The sequence below is a fragment of the Parus major genome, chromosome 2, assembly GCF_001522545.3.
Source record: "Parus major isolate Abel chromosome 2, Parus_major1.1, whole genome shotgun sequence".
NCBI classification, from domain to species: Eukaryota; Metazoa; Chordata; class Aves; order Passeriformes; family Paridae; genus Parus; species Parus major.
In genome coordinates, this window is record NC_031769.1 from 11,701,483 (window position 1) to 11,716,086 (window position 14,604).

Sequence of the window (14,604 nt, forward strand, 5' to 3'; positions counted from 1 at the left end):
ATGTTCAAACACAGTCGCCAGATATGATGCCAGAAATAACTTCTGACTCTGTTATTTCTGTTGACCTACCACATTTCTTCACTTTGGCCTCTTGTTTCTGACCCTCACTCACTTTTGGTTTTGAAATCAGTTTCAGAAACGCGTTCCTCCCGCAGCTCTGTCCATGAGTGCAGCACCCCCGGCAGCGCCACCGGATTTCCCTGGGGAGCCGCTGGGCCCGGCTGGCACGGGCGCTGTGGGCACAGACTGAGTCACCGCCCCAGGCAGCTTTCGGTCAATTACATCCCCGTCATTTGAGCTAATTCAGTCAAATGATACCGTGTCACAGGACTTACTGTACGGCCAGGGGATTTCTCCTGCCGCCTGAGCCGCTCGGCCTCAGCCCTGAGCAGTGACGGCGCCGTGGGCCGCTGCCAGGGCCCGGCTGTGACAGCAGTGAGCCCCGGCCCGCGGGGCACGGCCCCCTCAGGGACAGCCACAGCCACGGCGAGCCGGGGAGTGCTAACAGAGCTCTGGGATCCCACTGAGACACTGCAGCGTGCCCCGAGAAGGGCAGCGGAGCTGGGAAAGAAGGGTGTGGGGCAGACCAGCTCTAATGAGGAGCTGGGGGTCTCGGCCTGGAGGAAAGGAGCCTCACTGATTTATGTATCTGCCGGGAAGGAGATTATGGACAGGTGGGGACTGGCTTCTTCTCCCCAGCAACAGTGACAGGACAAAAGGAAATGGCCTCAAATCGCACCCCGGGAGGTTTAGATTGGAAATTAGGAAACATGTCTTCCCCAAGAGGATTGTCGAGCACTGGAACAGGTTGTCCAGGGAGGTGGTGGATTCACCATGCATTTAAAAGACCTGCAGATGAGGCTTTCAGGGACGTGGCTTAGTGGTGGCAGTGCTTCATTAACATTTAGACTCAAAGACCTTAAAGATCCGTTCCAACTTAAATGATTCTATGATTTTTAAATTTTTTTTTTTCTGAGCTTCACTTTGGTACTGAAGGGGACCACGTGTTTGATTCTCCATTGCCTTCTCCCATGTGCAATTCCTTGCTTTTCTGTGGGATTAGTCCCATTTGACACCAGGATAAATGACAGTAGCATTTACTCCTGTCTTGTAATAAAGCATTGCATTTAAATGGGCACGTTTTACTTGGATTGCAAAGTACTTTGCTGATGTAAATTAAGTAAACCTCCTGTCAGCCCTTGGAGATAAACACAGAACATTATATCCTTTTTAGAGGTAGATAATCTGAGGCACAAAGGACTTGAGACAAGAAGCTTGGCTGCCTAAAATTAAACACCTCAGCCCAAATGAATAGATTGCAAATCCATTACTCATGTTAGAAAACAGCTCTTCCCCTCCAACAATGTCAGGAAAACAGCAGCGTGTGAAGTCTTTGAACCACACTCCACAGCCGTGCATAGTAAAACCTTGGCAGATATTTAGACACTGAGTTCCCAAAATTAAGCCTAAGAAAAAAAAATTTGCTGAGATTATTTTCAAGAGAAAATGTGACCATTAATCAAATTAATTGTTTTGGACTGTAAAAAAAAAAGAAAAGTCTTTAATCAAAAATTGCCTTCAACATAAGAAAAAAATCTGTTTTCTTTTGAAAAGTGATTAATTTATCACTTGAATGCTACAATAGAGAAATTAAGAGAGCAGAACAATTTTGAAGGCGCACTCTGAAGTGTAGTCTAGAGACATCTTTCAGATACCTTGTTTTTATATTAGGATGAACCCCAGGAAAGCTTCTTGTGCATGTTCCAGAAATGGACTGGGGTTCTGCTGGGGCTTTCCAGTCATTTCACAAAATTTTTCTGCCATTCATCTGCACCCAAACTATGAGAAGTGAGAGTCCCTTACTAACAGAGAGCCAGTGGGGTTTGGGATAATCATGGCTCAGGGCAGGTCCTGTGCAAGGTCTTGGAAATGCTCTCCATGTCCTAGAAGAAGGAATCTTTTGAAGGAGACAAGGAGGGAGAAATACCAGTGGTGGTTGGACTGAAGGTTGATAGGCTGCTCTGGAATAACCTTTCTCTCAGAGAGTCAGAGCCCTGAGGGACTGACTTTTTTCCCCTGCAGATGCTGCACTTTCTTTGGGAGTCAAGTGGTGACTCCTACCAGCTCTTCAAACCACTGACTTGTAGAGGATTTTTAATTTACTGAAACAAGCTTAATTTAATCAGGGTTGCTTTGGGGTTTTTTTTCCCCTAGGTATCAGGAACTGATGTATTCCGTTTATGGTGGAACTGACAGTAAAATGCATCAGTGGTAAGAAAAGTATCCTTTCCTCTTGTTTTATTTCTGTTTTTAAACCCCTGCTATAAAATGACATTTAGTTTTATGCTTTCAAATATCATATATGATTCATGTTTGGTGAGTCTGTACATAGAAAGTCTAGCTTTACCAGGTAAGATTTTCTTATTCAATTCCTTTAACTGACATTCCTGTAATATAAAGAGGTCTGTTTTTTCAATGTAAAACACCTGTACAAAAGGTCAAAACAATGCAACATTGATTTAGGTGCTACACAGGGACCATTTGCACATAACAAGTTTCAGAAGTATGTATTAGACCTTCAGACTGAAATTTAAGGTGCATGCAGATTATAAGTGCTGGGTGATCTATTACTTTCCCTTCTTGGCTACAAATTGCCTATTGCCTTTGTGCCAGTAGGGACAGGGGTACAGCAGTGCAGACAGACATCACTCTGCAAAGATGGATAACCAAAGGAGGAGAAGTTCCAGTCTCATCCAACAAAATTTGGTTTTCATGGAGAGGCATTTATAGAAGAATGCAAAACACACATCTGTTGAAGCATTTCGCTAAGAGCCAGAATATTTATTACATTTTTCTGAATGAGATGACCCAACTGACATGCTGATTTGTTTAGCATCTGCTATGGTAGTGGAGGAAGAAACCCTCATTGAGACACAGAAATCACAGAATAGAAACGTGGGTGGGAGGGGATCTCTGAATCACTCCAGTCTCCTGCTTGAGGCAGACCTGTCACCAGCACTAAATCAAGTCAACAATGTCTTTGTCTACCCTAAATCGTTAAAATGTCCTTGGATGGAGACTCTACAACACCCTGGACTGCATATTCTAGCATTTCTTTCTCCTTCCAGTGGAAAAAAAAAAAAATTCACCAAATGAAACCTTCTAAGATGCAGTTTGTGGTTGCTATGTTTTCTGTTTCAGCTGAGAATAGTTTGGGCCTCTATCATTATAGCTACTCTTCCAGCAGCTGTCAGAAGTCCTGTGGTAAATAAGTACATGTTACCATACTTACTGATACTTTTGAGAATTTACATTTTAAATATGCCAGCCCAGCTCAGGCTTCATTCATAGCAGCCCTTCTGCATCTCCCAGCTGGGATTTGTCCTACAGAGGTGAGGTGTTCCCATTATAAAGACAGTCCTGCAATCCCCATGCAGAATTGGTGAAATGACTTCAGGTTACCAGAACCAGCTTCTGGATGTGCCTGACTCCCATCACTTCTGGTGTTACCTAACTCAGCAGCTGGGGACAGCTGCCTGAAAGTAGGTAGGATTGATTGATTTACAAGTTCTGTACTGTGTCCCCCATGCCACAAAAGACTTTTTTTATTATCTGTGTAGAAGAGAAGGTAGAACTTATTCTGCCAAAAGTGTTAAAATAGCAAATACCAACCTGAATGTCTCCTTATCACTTCAAGAAAAAAAATACATACAATTCTTCCTTCCTATTTCTTAGTATTTTTATGTTCTTTAAAACTTACATGAGGTTTTATTTCTTTCTAAAATGAGAATAAGATCATCAGAAACTAATTAGATATGATTCTAGTGTAAAACCACAGTGGAAACCTTTCTGAAATGTCAAAGCTGCTGTAGTTATTACTTGTCCTGGGCTCTCAGGGAGCCAGAGTAGTTTCCAGGCTTTGTGTGGTTTCTTTTCTTACCATTTATTTTTTTTGCTGGCTCTTTTTTGTTTGTTTGTGTTTTTTGTTTGGTTGGTTAGTTAATTGGTTGTTGTTGTTGCCTGGTTGACACAACAATTGTAAAATACAATGGCAATTACTATTGTGTATCCCTAAATCATGCATGCCAATCTCATTTTTATTTTTTTTTATTCCCCTCATGCTGATTGTAGTTATGACTGTAAGAGGCAGGAGTTTTGTGTAAAAAAACCTGTTGATCACATCTGTCTTTTTATTTCACACCAAGATATATGAATGTATAACTATGTGTCCACACTATCACAATTAGATGTGATTCTAGATTAATATTTCTGTGGTCTCTCCAGTTAGTTCACATTATTTAGTTATGATTTTTTTCCTTTGTCTGGAAAATGATGACTTGGAACAAAAGAAGCTTCTGGGAATTGACTAGCTTTGATACAGTTTTTTCTGTTTTGAGGTTTTATTGCCTTTCTCATATCCATGATGAAATTTTGCTGAAAGTGGGAGTGGAAGGATGAGAAATACCTTGTTATGTGCTAATAGTGAGGCATGAATTAAGTCCCCTCTGTTTCTCAGCAGGAACCTGAGCTATGTCTTGAGTCAGCATCATAACCACCAGGCACCTGAGAGGAGAGACAGTGGTGTCTCTGTCCTAGAATTCCCACCCAGGTGTTGAAATGGTGATTGGAAGCTAGACTGCATCCTGAAGAAGGGCTCTAACCACCTACCAACAGTCTCCCAAAGCACCAGGGTTTGAAAGGACTTGAGAAAATTATCTGGTTCTGCCTTCTCCCTTTACACAGCCAAGCAATGTGAAGCTGTTACTCATAGATGTTATTCTAGTCTGTTATTAAAAGCATTCACTTTTGGAGAGTCCACATCTTTGGGGATTTCTGTTTAAAGCTTTAAAAATGTTTAAACTAGAATTAGTATTGTTCTTTATAATTTGGTGGTCTTTTAAGTTTTTTTGGAAGCAAGAGCCAATATTCCCACCTGCTAGATGGGAAATTTAATTACAGATAACTCTGGGCTGATTATGATGATGCAGAAAACTCCATCTTCCCATAAACCAGCTATTCTACACAATGGATGTACACTTTAATTCTATCTTGATGAACACAGCAACAGTCTAAAAACGTTGGCATTTTCTCTTTAATTAACCTCTAATGTAGCAATTTATCTCAAAAACAATAGTGCATTGTTTCCTGTGCATACCCTACACGAGGTTCTCTCCACACATGGCACCTGTTTTTCAAAGTTAGTCAAATGGTTTCTTGCTTGCTTACTGTGATTCATTATAAAATCTTGAAACAGGTTTATCACAGAACAAGAAAGAATTAGCAAAAAACTAGAAGGGATTCCGAGTTTAAACAAAAAATAAAGGATCAGAAAGGGCTGCAGATGTTCATCTCATGATTTGAATTGCATTCGATTTCAAGAGGAGAAAAAAGCAGGACAGATTGTAAATTGAAGTAAATTTCAGTGTCAGCAGTTTTATTGATTTTATCGCAAATCTTACAATATTAAGTATTTGCTTTGAGCTCAAACCCTCTGAACACACACAATTCTTGGGTTTTGTTATCAAAAAAAAAAACAACAAACAAACCAAAAGCCAAAACAAACCAAAAAAAGCCACAGCAAACCACAACAAACTTGAGTGTCTAGTGAAAAATTGTGCTGTAAGTTGAGAAATTATGCACTTGAACTTTCCAGGATCATGAAAATAATCAGAATATGTTTGGCATGAAAAAAAAATAAGATAATGTCTACCTCATATTTGTTCAGAGGGACTATGTAAAGCAGTGTAGACACCAGCTGTAGATTTGCCCCAGGCCTGTAATAAGGAGGAATTTACAAGACTTTCAAAAGCCAATGAGTAAATTAACTTAAAGAGTGAAATGTTTTTGCACTGTACCAATTAGTATTAGCAATATGAGCAAATAGATGTTAGCATTCTAGACTGACTTCTGTTTAAATGGCTTTCTGGAATAAATAGGCTGGAACCTGTTCTAGCAAATTCTTACTGTTTAGATAAAGCAAAAAACTTTAAAAAAATATTTTTAATTTTCTTGACATGAAATTAGGCTTGAAATTGATGGGAAGATTTTTACATTCTTTCATTGATATTTCTCTCTTTTTCTCTTCATGTCTCCCCTAAGGAGAGTTAACACACTTGGCATAGGAGCTTCCTGATCAGCAAATTCACTGCCCCTCACCATACTCTCACATCAAAAAATCACTTCTGTAAATATGTCAGATTTCTCTGTAACTGTTTTTTTTTTTCTTTCTTTTCTCTACACACTTCTCCTAATGGGTGGTTGTTCCTGGGCTTTCATGAAGTGACTGTTTGAAAATTTAATTTTCAAACTATGTTATTTCCTAGTCATTTTCTTTTGTGTGGTAGCTGTCCTCTATTTTCATTTTGTATTACTACTTATCCTGACAATATACATTTCTATCTGTACTGCAGAGCTAAGGCTGATTTGTATTCTTATATCTGACTTTGTAAAAAAGTAGGAGGTAATTTTGATTATTATGGTTTTTACTCAGTAAAGGGCAAGTTTCCGTGACTTCCGCACAGTCCCTGATTGCTAGGAACTTGTTACCTGATTGCCTCAATTATTCTATTTTAAACCTCTTTCTCTAACCTGCAAGAACACAGAAGAATGAGGTAGTTTGTGTAATCACATATTACTACCTGTTTGAGTTGTGTGTTTTTTGGGCTGTGATGTTATGCAGAATTATTAAAGACCTCCAAGGTGAACATCTTTGGCTGAGCTCAGGAAATTACAGCTATCTTTAGTTGCTCAAGCTCACAGCAGAACTTAGAAACGTAAGTCTTCTATCCAGATGAATTTGTACTTTTTCACAACAAAATACAACCAGGATTTTCAGCTTCCTCATCTGGAGTGTAATCTTTTCTTTCTCTTTTATGTAAATAATTTGCAATGGAAGGAAAAGAAAAAGCAAAACAACTTTTTGAGCCAGATCTTGCAATTAATTTCTAGAAAAACCCAAACACTTATATTTTATAACTCCAGCTATGATATCTATTTGTTTATCATGAGTTGTGCTTTATATACAGACCTGCTATTTTATCTTCCATCTACTTGTGTCTGTTCTCCTCCTGCGGAACACCTTTAGTAAGTTTTTTATTAGGTTAATTATTCAAAAATATCTTCAAGTTTTAAGTGCTGAATTGCCTTCTTGATAATTCTGCTATGATTTCCTGATACATTTTATTTCCATTCAAAACAGAGTCAAACAAACATTTTCAGTGTTGCCATAGACAACAGAGACCACAGCAAGGAGTCTTTGTCACCAAACAGAAAATGAAAGAATATTTTTAAAAATATCTGTTTCATAATAAATTGGAAAAATAGCAATTATTTTTACTGTTGCTAGGACTTTAGGAGTATGAGAAATACAAATATTTAATATTTTGACTCCTGTATCAATTATCTAGATATACACTGGAAAACTGTTCTTCTAATCTGGCCCCATTTAACTGTTAAGGACAAACGAATGCGGGCAAGAATAATTTTGTTCTGACTTCTGTACGTATGATTATTTATGACAATTGCAAGTGAGCAGGCTGTGGCTGCTCAGAAAGTTGCTATTTAGAAGCTAACACATGCCAGCTGGTTGTGTGAAGTGCTCCAAACCTTTTGCAATCAATGACTAAAATAGTGCTTCAAGCAAAGAGCTGTGTTGGGGCAGCAGCACAAACTCACTCTCAGTCCCCAGGCTCAGCTCCTTAAGCTGCTGTCGTTTGGTCACTTCCATTGTGAGTGAATAGATGAAAACAGACATGGTCCATGAAAAATGAGTTATCTTTAAAATCACAGATGTGACAATGCACTATAAAATTGTGTGTACTGGGATTTAGTATCAGAAATTATCAGAAATATTCCCTCTCTCCCTTTTCCCATCCACAAACCAAAACAATAAATGAGTGATTGTTCATTAAAATGCCTTGGCTGCTTTGTCTGGTTTTGTTATATTTTTTTTGTGGGTTTTCCACAAAAAAAAAAAAGTTTTTTTCCCTTTTTTTTGTCTTCTGGCTTTCCAATTATAATTTTCCTGTAATATGATCAAAAACATTGTCTTCATGATTCCTACAGTGGTACAGAACTATGTCCCTTCAAGATTTATTGGCAGATCTTGTTCCAATGACATCTGAGTGTATAAAATGCCTATTCCATTCATTAGTTTGCTCTTAATCTTTTTGTTTATTTGGTCAGAGATCAGAAAAGTATAGAAATGCAATTACTATTTTTTAATAAATATTCACAATTCTGATTATCCCATGATGTGGGTAATTAAAATAAATAAATAAATAAAAATATCAAAACTGTCCTCTTCCTCCAAAAACAATTATCACAGTTTTTCAGATGTCTTTAAGACTCTGTGACCTGGGTGAACAACTGTGAATAATAAAGACCGAGTGATGAATAGCTGGAATGATTAGTTTGCAAACAAATCATCAGCTGAGTATCACTTGTCCAAACTATTCACCAAATATTTACCAAGTAAGAAAGTAGCGTTCCTTCATGAACAGTCTGATCAGCTGTGACATGTGGGATGAGTCAAGAAGATGGGGTAGAGATGGCAGGCCAGATTTTGTGAGATACCCAGCAAGGGAGACAAGACGTGCTTTCCCTGGGGGCTTTCAGCCACCGATGTAGCAATCAAGCCAAACATCCACAGGATGAAATAATCCAACTCTCATGGACCCAAAGTGATGTAAAAGAGGACAGTCTCTCATAATGCAGTACAAAAACCAGCGAGGTTTTAGAACTGGCACCTTAAAGTGAAAAGTCTCTTATGATTTATTTTTCCATTACCAATCCCAAGTAATTCTGGCCTTGCTATCATCTGGATATATGCCTCTTTTTTGAAATTGTGTTTTGGAACATTTTTTCCTTTTACACTATTACTTCCTATTACTTCTGGAATTTTGGAAATATGTCTAAATATAATATGACCTTCTACCTTAACTCATATGTTCTTTCAGATCATTAATGAAGATGGAATAAAATGCATGGCTCCAATGTGTTTGTAGGAAACTTCCAAGAGATTGCAGTAACTTATATTGTTGTTCTGATAGCAGTACTTAAATGCTGTAAAAGTGTTTTTAGTGCTAATTTAAGACTTAATCTGAATTGTTCAGAGTAGCACAGCTGCTGTAATCTTTTTAGTTCAAAAAAGCAAAACATAGTCAAAAGTAAATTTCTGCATATCATGGAAAAGCTCAATTTTTAATTGCAAAATTGAATGACAATATGTTTTTCATTGAAATCTTGACTATTTTGATTAAAACATTTTGCCGCTGGGTCTCTTGGGAATCCTAGCTTTGATGGAAAAAAAAGAGATGGTATTTCTAAGAATTTCAGATTTTGCAATACATTTTGCAAAATCATTAACAGAAATATTAACATCTGGTCATGAATGTTTATTTTGTTTCCCCAGGTTTCTGCCAGCATGGGGATTTTGAATTACATAATTTCATGGTGGTATAATGGCACAGTGGAACAGAAAATTGTGGTATAATCTACTCCCTCCTGACCACAATGTTTAAGTTAAGAACAATTTTGCTTTCTTTTGCACGTCACTTGCCTTATGATATAGGAAAGGAATTATGCAACTGCTGTGTAAGACTTCTGAGTAATTGCTTTATGGACGGCCACATGTGCTCCACCCATTTAAAATCCAACTTTGTTCTCACACCAGGTGTGGATGGGTCAAATGTGCACTGAGGCACAATCTCGTTTGGTAAGAATGGGCAAGAGTCCATAAAGTTTGTGGGGCTACATAGATGTATACAAACTTTTCCTTGGAGTTTCCTGTTAAAAACCTTCTGCTCCTTTGGAAGGATTCGGCATTTAACAAAGGTAACAGACACAGAGCTTTTGCACCTACTACCTTTTGTCCTGCAAATTGTTTCCAGATTCAGTGCTAGGATTAAGGTTAGGAAAAATGCTTGTGGAAGAAGGAGGATTTAGGCAGGAAATCTGAAAACACAGATTCATATCTTTGATGGACCAAGGTTCGTGTAGGGCAGTTTCACTTCCTGGACCAGAGCCAATGCTAAAGGAAATGATACAGACTTTGAGTAATGATCTCTGACAAGTGGCAAACACCAAATGCGTGTTTTTTTCTAATACATTTATTTTTGTTATTTGTGAATGAATATATTTCCAAATCTACACATATATTTATTTACACATAAAATTTTGACCTGTTTAACTTCCTTCTGTAATCAGCTTTCCAGTAAGAGCTCATAATCAGGGTGCATCTAGTGACATATAAAATAAAAAAAAGGCCTTGAATTTTTGAACTCCAACAATTCATGAAGTAGTTTTAATGAAGGAATAGTCTGTTTTTTAATTTAAGAAGAAATACACACAATTTGTGTTCAAATGGTGTACTTGTTTTGAATGTTTGAAGGATGGTATTTATAAAGGCTATTTTGAGCATTTAACTATTGTGAAATTCAGTTACCAAAGCCTACAAACTTAAGTCCTCCCTGTCGTTAATGGAGAGAGATCAATATCTCCAGATGGTGACTCTGAACAACTTTGGAAAATATTAACATAGGATTATGTGGATATCTTCTACTGTGGCAAAGCTTTGTTTGTTTTTTAAATGGCATAAAGAATTCTGGTGAATAAGTAAAATACAGAAAAAAAACCACCCAGTAATTTTGTGTATTTTTTGTATAAAAAACTGGTTAGGAAAATCCCAACCCTTTGCAGGATATTTTTGTGGGCTGGTGAGCATAGGCTCTGTTGAAGAGTTGAATTAAATGCAGCCCCTGAGGTAAGAGGACGTGCTCACCCCACACAGACCGTGTTCACAGCACCAGCAGAGCTGCGTGTTTGAGTATCTGGGATCCTCCAGCAGATCCGAGATTGAAACAAGGATTTATGACAATCACCCAGTGGATTATAACAGATTTTCGTTACAGGAAGTATTCCATTTTGACAAGTTCTTCTTAGAATTAGTAACTTGAGCTTACTAACTTCCTCTCTTTGGTTTCACAGTTTATACCACTGTGCCTGTTACCGTGGATACAGTGTGGCTGTTTCCATGGGAACACGTGGTGTGCCATAAACAAACAAACTACAGAGCCATAACTCCAGTTCAGAGTCATTATTCTATGCTATGCTTAGCTACATGTAAATATTAATTGAAAGAGGATGAGAACAACATTTAACATTTTTTATGGTGTATTCGAGTTGTTATTTAAATACATATTTTAATGAAAATCCAGCAAGGCAAAGCCATCAAGTCTTTGCAGAAGTATGAGATAATAATTTAAGAAGCTTAACATCCCAGTTCTAACTCCTCTTTTTCTTGTATCATGTAGCTTTTCCTCTGGTGCTCAGATTTCACCTCTATGAAAAAAGAATAACGGTATTTACTTCGAAAGTCAGATTTAGTCAGATTCATCCTGGTTCAAGAAACTATTTAAAGTAATTGCTATTTGTCATTATTGCTATTATTTTTTTTTAATTATTGAAACTAATTATTTGAATGACAAGACATAATCCAGAATATATTCCTCATAACAGAAGATCTGTTACTTGAAATAATAAGTCTCACCTGAAACCACACTTGGCTTAAAAGACAAGTTGTATATGACCCTGAGCTTCTGATATCCATAAAATATCAGTCTCTACATTTTAAATTATTAAAATATTGCAATTATAATTGTAAAAGGAAACAACTTTTTTTATTATTATTATTATTTTTTTTTAATTTATTTATCTCAGCTATGGAAGTACAAACTGGACCTGATTCATACCACAGTCCATTTAGTGGAATTTAAAATTGTTCATATCTTTGAATTTAAAATTAGAAGAATCTGTTTTTAAATTGGTCCAAGTATTGATGTTCCAATTCTATATATGCACATGGGCTTAGAAAGTCAGGTCTATTTGTGTCTGACTTGACAAAGCATCATGAAAAATAAGGTGTAAACCTATGTGGTTATTGAGGCTGCATAAATGTCACACATACGAGTAATATGAAAGAATTTACATTTAAAATAGTGCATTTACAGATTGGAAACAGAAGCAGAGTAAAAAGAGCATTTATCTTTTAGTTCTAATAGAAATATATAGATTAAACCTCACCAAAGTAAATAAAAAAAGTGTGCTATTAGAACTAAACTCCACTGAACATCTATGAAGCCATCACTAGACAGTTCAGAGTGTGAAAAACTCATGTCAGCTTGGAAGTCCGACACTGGGAACATCTGAGATCCCCTATCAACCAGAAGCAAAATCAACCTCCCCAGCAGCTACTTTATGTTTGAATCAGACAGGAACTGCTGAGCAAGGATGTTGGGGACTACCAGGGGATGTGTAAAATTTACATATGTGGGCCAGCCTTGGCTACTGAGAGAATGACAGATCTTTTCATTCAAATCCTCTATGATTTTGCTAGTGCAGCATCAGATGATTCTCTCTATTGCCATGGACGGAAGGCTGGAGACCTGATATTCTCTCTGACAGTTGAGGGAAAGCAGACTCAAGAATTTCAATCCTGTCCATTTCCCTAAATATGATGGAGATATTGTTCTGTTTCTGGGACAGGATATTAGCCACAAGCTGTCTCCCAAGCAACCTCCAGAGACAGCTTTTCCAGAGAGCACTGCCCGAGACACTTCCCTTTTCTAGTGTGGTTCCCTTTCTAAAATTTCAGGGACCTGCCTCTCTCAGAATTACTCTGTGAGGCACAGCAATTCATTGCAGTTAAACTGCTTAAGTGAAGGCTACAGAAGTGTGTGGTTACAGCTCATAAAAGAGTGCATTTTCACCCCATTTCCTGGAGGTTGTATTCTCATGTGGGTAGAGCGTCACCTGCCTCCAGGTGATACAGCCAGAACCCAAGTCAGCAATCCAGGAAATGTCACTTGCGAGGATTCCTTGGTGGCAAACACATAAAAGCAGAGACCCATATGTCACTCCTTCACTTAGCTGACCCAAATGAATAACTTCCTGATTTTTTTTTTCTGATTTTTTTTCTAATTTGTTGTGATGTCTGGGGGGATAAAGATACTCCAAGCCCTGGAGCAGAGCTGTGCCATGCATGTTGCACTATTCTTGCCTGGATAAAGATAATCCTGGTAGCCACTGCAGCTTGCTTGGCAATTGCACCGTCTGAAGTGACTATATCTTATTCTGCTTTGCCCACACCACCTTAATATCTGAGGTGGCTGGGTGTCTGCTTTGCTTCTTTTTTTAATTTGTGCACTACAAGAAAGAAGAATAGAAGAGTAGGACAGTAGATTGATTTAACACATGTTCGATTTTCAATTCCTGCACTGTTATAACATTTCAAACTTCTTTTGTCACAGCTAAGCCACATTTCCCACAGCTATTGTATGACAATAACTGGTGGCCGATTTAAAATCACCTGTATTACATTAGCCTAAACTTTGTTAAAGAGTAAAATTCACGTAGTTTTTGTTACTGGAAATTTCAGACAAGTTAGTGCTGTGAGGCTAAAATGCTGACAAAGCAGAAAGAAATACCCAAAGTTCTCAAAGTGTAGTTTAAATCTCATGAGTCAGTGTGGGGATTCTTGGCTTACCTGAGTACTGACCACTAAAGCAACTTTCAGGTTTTCCTTCTGTATTGCACCTCATAAGATAGCGTTGTGAAAAATAGAAGTGCTGAAAATGGATTTTCCTAATCACAACAGGCAGGGAAACGAAAAAAAGGAAAGCCATATGTATTTGCATTAAAAGCCGAGAAGAAATTACTCTTTCATTAAAAGCACTGAAAATGCATTAGATAAATATGCAACTCATACCAGGACTTGGAAGTACCATGATATGCTTTATATTTGAAGCCCATGAAGAGCAGCCCCCATGATGAGATCAGCCCCCAGAAGATGGTACCACAGTCACAGAAAACAGGGATCAGGTCTCAGCCCTCTCTCCTGCCAGCTGTAGAAGGGAACTGGGAGATAACACAGAGCTAACCCTCAGCATCCCTATCACATCTTGTCACACATTCTCTTACTCATAAAACACTACGTACTCAAGTGGCACATTTGGATACCTTCCCACCTCACTCTTGCCCTTCTTCCCCACAGCTTGGCTCTGATCCCTCAGAACTGTGGGAAAATAGAGAATTGTCCCTTTCCACTGCCCAGGTGCATCTGACATTAAAGCAGGCTTCAAGGGAGATGTGGGACTTTTACCTGACACTTCCAGCCAACTGTGTCCCAAGCTTACAGGGGCGTCACGAGCACATTGCCAAGCCTAGAATGGCAAACCCTCTCCCATCATGTCCCAGCACAGGTTGGTGGAGGCCAGCTGGGTGTGACCCCACGCCCAGCAGGAGGGCAGGATCTGGGCATGGTGCCCTCAGGGGCATTGTGATCCCAGCCACTGCTTGTCTGCATGTTTGCCAGCTGGAATACGCAGGGGCTGAAGTCATAGCTTCAGAACAGGCACTGACATGCTTTTACTGTCATGTACAATCCCAAAGCAGTGTCAGTTGTCCCTAAAATGGATTTTACTGTTGTATATTAATCAGTAAAAGGAACCTCAGTCAAGATGTTAGCTTTGAGATTGAAATGAAAAATTGAAGAGGTGATAGTGCTGAATAAAAGATGATATTGGCCATAAGGCATTTTAAAGAGAT

The 14,604-nt window shown here is 38.4% G+C and overlaps 1 long non-coding RNA gene across 2 annotated transcripts; it reads left to right on the forward strand.

The window, feature by feature from the left end:
• Positions 1 to 4: 4 nt before the first annotated feature.
• LOC107214333 lies at positions 5 to 7,889 on the forward strand. 2 transcript variants are annotated; one of them, XR_001524920.2, is made up of 3 exons: positions 5 to 674; positions 2,215 to 2,271; positions 4,517 to 7,889. It is a non-coding gene; the product is annotated as an uncharacterized LOC107214333 (long non-coding RNA). The 2 variants fall into 2 exon arrangements; XR_001524921.2 differs by having other exon boundaries at positions 4,520 to 7,889.
• The last annotated feature ends 6,715 nt before the right edge of the window (positions 7,890 to 14,604 follow it).